Source organism: Nicotiana tabacum, chromosome 1 (assembly GCF_000715075.1).
Source record: "Nicotiana tabacum cultivar K326 chromosome 1, ASM71507v2, whole genome shotgun sequence".
Taxonomy (NCBI): domain Eukaryota; kingdom Viridiplantae; phylum Streptophyta; class Magnoliopsida; order Solanales; family Solanaceae; genus Nicotiana; species Nicotiana tabacum.
The window spans coordinates 12,227,566-12,234,252 of record NC_134080.1 but is presented as its reverse complement, the minus strand read 5'-3'; positions in this window follow the sequence as shown (position 1 = coordinate 12,234,252).

Here is a 6,687-nt window from a genome sequence, read left to right as displayed (position 1 = left end):
GGAGCTCGGATTTGAGCGAGCTTTTGAGTGATTTTCAGAGGTATCGATTGGGTAACGATTCTTAACTCATTTTTGCTTGTAATCCATTAATTTAAACATGAATTCATCCTTTAATTTCGGAATTTTATGAAAATTGGGGAAAAGTTCTTAGGCCAAGAAATTGAGTTTTGATTGGAGATTTGATATCGGATTTGGATAATTTTGGTATGGTTAGACTCGTGAGAGTGTGAGGATTCTGAAACTATAAATTGTACCCGATTCCGAGATGCAGGTCCGAGGGGCATTTTGGTTATTTTACATAATTTCGCGTATTATCTTAGACTTTAATTGTAGAATCAGTTACTTGAAGTGTTATTTACGTTATACAATTGAATTGAATAGATTTTGGTCATTTGGAGTCGAGTACTCGTGGCACAAGCGTGGTTTCGGGTTGACTTTGAGCCGGTTCGAGGTAAGTGGCTTGTCTAACCTTGTGTGGGGGACCTCCCCTAGCTAATGGTTGAAAATCCGATTTTACTTTAAGGGTGTGTTTGGTATAAAGGAAAATATTTTTCAATTTTCCCATGTTTGGTTGGCTTAAATATTTTGGAAAATATTTTCCTCATCAACTCATTTTCCTCCAATTGGAGGAAAATGTTTTCCTTATCAAGAGAAGGGAAACATATTCCAAAACTCTTTCTCAGCCTTCCCTACTCTATTCCCCATCCCACCAAACCACCCCCACACCCACCCACTCAACCCCCTCCTCTAACCCCCGCCCCGCCCCGCCCCGCCCCACCACACCCCAACCCTCCACCCCACCCCACCCCCACCCTAAATAAAAATATTATTAATACTACTTTCTTTTCATATTATAGATAGATTTTTTTTTGCATTTCTATTTTTTGCATTTCAACAAATGAGTATTTCTTTTTACATGATATAAAAAATATTTTTTTTTCATTTCAACAAAAAAAAGTACTTTCTTTCATTTCAACAAAAAAATATATTTTCTTTTCATTGTGTTAAAAAAAGTATTTTTTTCATGAGACTCACCACAAATTCACTTTTTTTTTCCTCTAAGAAAATTGGAGGAAATGATTGCATTTGGAATTTTGTATTTACCATAACTGTTTTCTTTGTAGCAATTTTAAATGTACCATAATTGTTTTGTCAATAGTTACCAGAGACGTGGGAGGACGTGGCTTTTGGTTATTAAAGAAGTGATATATATATATATATATATATATATATATGTGTGTGTGTGTGTGTGTGTGTGTGTGTGTGTGTGTGTGTGTGTGTGTGTGAATGTTCTCTTTTCTATTTCTTTTTATTTCAATAAAATGAGTACTTAATTTTCTTTTTAGTTATGGAGGACAATTTTAATGTTATTTTTGTGTAAAAAAGTAAAGCAATAAATTAATTCCTTTGCGTTTGTATGAAATTAAAAAAAATCTTGAACAAAATAAAGTCCTGAAAATATTAGGTATTTGGAGGAGAGCGGGTAAGCAATGAAACATGGGGACTTGGGGGAATAGGGGATGAGGAGAGTAGCATACAAAATATTTTCCTAAAAAAATATTTTCTACTCTATAACCAAATACTAGAAAATATTTTCCAGAAAATGTTTTTCATTCACCAACCAAACAAGGGAAAATAAGTGATAAAACCACTCATTTTTCATGGAAAACATTTTCCTTCATACCAAACACACCCTAAGTATTTCAATTGAGTTCCTTTATCCTGCTTTATTCTACTTGCGAATTTAGCCTGTTGTAGTTTAGAAAAGCATGTTTAGTTGACTTAATTGCCTATTTGCTTAAACTGCTTTAATTGCATTACGTGAAGCATGTTAGGCTAGAATTAGTTGTTTACTTGGTACGAAATTTGCATTTAATTGAGTATTCTTGTGTTGCTTCTATGTGTTTTAATTTGGGACTACGGGATGGCATCCCGGGAGATCCCCTATACGTATTTATGATCTGGATTGAGGTGCGGGATACCAAGAGATCCCTGGCACGTATATTGAGGATACCAAGAGATCCTCGGGATACCAAGAGATCCCTGCATATATTGAGGATACCAAGAGATCCTCGGGATACCAAGAGATCCCTAGCATATATTGAGGATACCGAGAGATCCTCGGGATACCAAGAGATCCCTGGTATATATTGAGGGTACTAAGAGATCCTCGGGATACTTAGAGATCCCTGGTTACTTCCTTGTGGTTTGCCTTCATCTCTGTTTCCGTTATTGTACTCTTATTATCCTGTGTAGATTCTTACTGTAGATTCTCAATTATACTGCTTATCTTATCCTGTCATCTTTATATTTATTTAATCTCAGTAGGGCCCTGACCTTCCTCGTTACTACCCAACCGAGGTTAGGCTTAGCACTTACTGAGTACCGCTGTGGTGTACTCATGCCTCTTCTGTGCATGTTTTTTATGTGCAGATCTAGGTACCTCTATTCAAGCCTACCATCCTTGAGAGAGGCGACTGCTTAGAGACTTCGAGGTACATCTGCCGCATCCGCAGACCGAGAAGTCCCTTTCTATTCATGCTTTTAGTATTTAGCCATTCTGTACTTCTGTTGTTATTAGACGAAATTCTGGAGTTAGAGCTATGTAGTATTTCTTTTTCTTAGCTTGTGATTCGTGGGTTTCCGGGTCTTGGATTTTGATATTGATTTTGAGATCTATATAAATATGGTGTATGCCAAGCGGCACATTTAACACTGTTATTGCCTTATTTCTGTCTTTAAATTGTTTTACTTCCGTAAATTTTGGTTTTCTTCCGCAATTTAGGATTACCTAGTTATAGAGACTAGGTGCCGTCACGATGGTTCACGGAGGGCGAACCGGGGTCGTGACAAAAGTTAAGGACATTTGGTCTTGAACTTCAAGTTTCAAGTTCCAAAGTTAAGGACACTTGGTCCTGAACTTCAAGTTTCAAGTTCAAAAGTTAAGGACACTCAGTCCTTAACTTTGAGTTCCAAGTTCAAAAGTTAAGGACACTCAGTCCTTAACTTTGAGTTCCAAGTTCAAAAGTTAATGACACGTAGTCCTTAACTTTGAGTTCCATGTTCAAAAATTAATGACACTTGATCCTTAACTTATATGAACACAGTTAACTAAAAATTCATAAATACAATTAGCTTATGAATTCGTACGACTATTTTTATGAAATGTCCTTACATAATCAAATCTATTGATTGAACCATAAACACATTTCAATACCAAAAATTTCTGAATAACTTCCTCAAAAAAATCTGCTCCTTATTCGACACTGAATTAACTTATAATCATTATTTTTGAAATTTCACATATACTTGATGCCAAACACAGCATTGATCGCGATTACACATATACAAAAACAAAAATGCATAAAAGCAACAAAAAAAAAAAGAAATATCAGTTCGATCGTTCAATGCAGAGAAGATGACGAAGGAGAAAGATTAAGTGCAGCTGGTTTGCATGCAAGGACAATACAGATATTGAGGAGCACGCGAAAGTTGCCTCTGAAAATCGCTATCAAATTTTCCCTCTGAACGAATAAAACAAGGGTTTGGGAATATAAGAATTGAAGAAAGGGTAAAATTGTCTTTTCAAATCAATTTTAATAGAGTAGTGGCTATTTTTGCTCAGCATTAGAATTAGTGGATAAAAAATAAACATCACCTTACTTAGTGGCTACCACATGCCATTTTTACACAAATCATTGAGTTGTAGCCCATATTCAACAATGCCTATATTGGGGCCTATAATAGTCACCTGGAAAAGTGAAAATGACATCAACTAGTTACTTTTAAGCATGTTGTTTAAAATATATCTGTATTCAAAAATTAGCCAATTTCACTCAAATTTCAGGACACGGCATCCTAGAGTAACCTCAAAGTTTAAACTTCAGGACATCATGTCCTAAAGTTCGAAAATTGTGTCCGGAAGTTCGAATCTTATGTCCTGAATTTAAATTAGTAGTTTAGAAATTCAGGACAACCGCTCAAAAAATTATGACACTAAATCATGAATTTTCAAATTTAGAATACTTAGTCCTAAAATTTAGGTGAATTGATTAATTTTTAAATATATTTTAAAGTGCGGACTTAAAAGTGTTCGCTGATGCACTTCAGTACCCCTAAACGAGACGGCCACACCTATATACATCTTTTGTAAGTTGGGCACACGATAAAATTAGTCAACTTTATGGCATTACATCAATCTATTGATTGGATTAACATTTCCTCAGTCTCAATCCGATCATATTGTTCCTCTTTTAAGGCAATGGAGTCGACTCAAAGCAGTACCAATCACTAGCTAGCTTGAAATACAATCTTCACCTAATTCGAGCTACCGAAAGCTGTATCTTATTGCACCACTTCTTCAATAATAGACATGTATAATTACGGGTAAATATTTATTCGGGTATTTACATTAAATCATGTCAACTTATCATAATTAAGTGATTTTATTAGATGAAAATATATATTAATTAACCAGGATTTACATAATAAGAGTTTATATGCAAATAAATATCATGCATTTATTAGTTTATTAACAATATTACTTTTTTTATCTTGCGGTTAGGTGTGCACTTTACCCTTCACTTCTCTTGGTATTAGGTAAGCCAAGAAAATAAACGCCACTAATTGCGTGTGAGTTTGCTTATTTCTCTTGACACGCTATTCTCCGGGACTTTTGCATCTATACCCGTTTTTTGTGTCATATTTTAACTTGTGCCCACTTTGTAAAAAAAATTACAAGCGTACCCGCTTTTTCGCATAACTTCAACACACGGGGCTGAAGTAGCAAAGGCAATCACGCAAAACTTCAGCATTCTAGTAGCCGGGCCTGAAGTTCAGCTCTAGAGCTGAAGTTTTTGTTTTATAACTGGCGAACTTCAGCTCTAGAGCTGAAGTTTTTGTGTTGTAACTGGGAAACTTCAGCTCTAGCGCTAAAGTTTTTGTGTTGTAACTGAAAGTTTTTGTGTTGTAACTGAAAGTTTTGTGTTGTAACTGGGAAACTTCAGCTCTAGAGCTGAAGTTTTTGTGTTCTAACTGGGAAACTTCAGCTCTAGAGCTGAAGTTTTTGTCTTTGTAACTGGGGAGTTTTTGTTTGTTTATAATTTCATTTGTCACACCATCTTCTTTCTATCAATAATCCTTGCAGTTGTGGCTGTTTTTTTGCTCTTAAATGATACAGCAACAATGTTATGGTGATGATCTTTTGCATGCCTTGATGATGAAATTACACTTCTGTTATGGTGACATGCAGACGTAGAAACACATTGACTCATTTATTTGTATTCACGATACCAATAACCCAAAATATTTTTAATTCCCAAAATTTGAACTCCTTTAAGAATTTAATTTCGGGGCCATCTTTGTGTGTCGAGCAAGAGCTGAGAAGAAAGAAGAGCAATTACTTGACCCCAATTTTGTGCTATCTTTTCAGCAAAACAAATTTGTGTGTTGAGCAAGAGCTGAGAAGAAAGCAAATTGGTTGTTTCAAATGTATAGGTTGGCGTGAAAATTTATAGGACTCACCGGAAAAATAAGAAGAAGCAGATAGGGATGAAGCTTACTTCTGGAAAAAGAAAAGATAAAACTTTGAGGAGGAGAAAGGGGCTGAAGTTGTTTAAAAAGTGGGTACAAGTTAAAAGTTTTTAAAAAGATGGATATAGATTAAATGGGGGCGACCAAATAGGGCGCCCGTGCAATTTTTACCTATTCTCCATAGCTGACCAAATTAACATGTGCTTTGTTTCACTCTCAACCCCCACCCCCCCACCCCCCACCCCACAAATTTCCTCTTTTACATTAATTAATAAACATGTTTTAAAGGCTAGTTAAAATGGACTTAAACTAGACTTGACCAATCGTATAAAATGGAGAAGAAATTAAAGAGAAGATTAGAAGCGGATTTCTTAAGAATTGAAAAGAGGGAATCTTATATAAATAGTCCTAACTTACCCAACTCTAGCCATTAATCAATCTTACAAAAATTAGTCAAACACATAAAAATTAAAAACCCAAATATATAAGATTCTTTCTCTTCAAAAATCACCCGTAAAGATTTTCTTCCATATTTTTAAGCGTGATTAGCAATATTAGATGCAAGATGGACGTAAAATTTCATGGATGAGGTAGCAAATAAGGTGATAAAATTAAAAAATATATATATACAAGATTCCAAAAGTAGCAAAAAGGATCTTTTTCAATGGGTATGGTTGAAATTCATTGAAAATATATAGATGAGTCAGTATACAAATTTTGAGGAAGATTGGAGGTGATTTGGACTGATTTGGTATCAAAATTCGTAGTTAAATTTGAGTTCAAAAAATTCTTCTGCGACACATTTATCACACGTGTATCTCACACACAGATATACATGTGATACACATTTGATACATATGTGATACACATATTATTTTTTTTATGTTCATCTTCGACTTCGGATTTACTATTCAAACCACCTTAAAACTCCGCCAAATCATCTCAAGATGTACCAATCTCTAATAGCATTCATTCAAAAGAAAGCAAAAACATTGACCTTTTTTTGCTACAAATAATTAATTAACTAATATAGGTAACACTTGGCTAATATTAGTAATATTTTATGAACTAACCAATTTTTATAATAAGTTACTTAATAAATGAACATAGCTGGTAGTTTTTTTTAAAAAAAATTAAGTCTAAAGTATTTTTTGT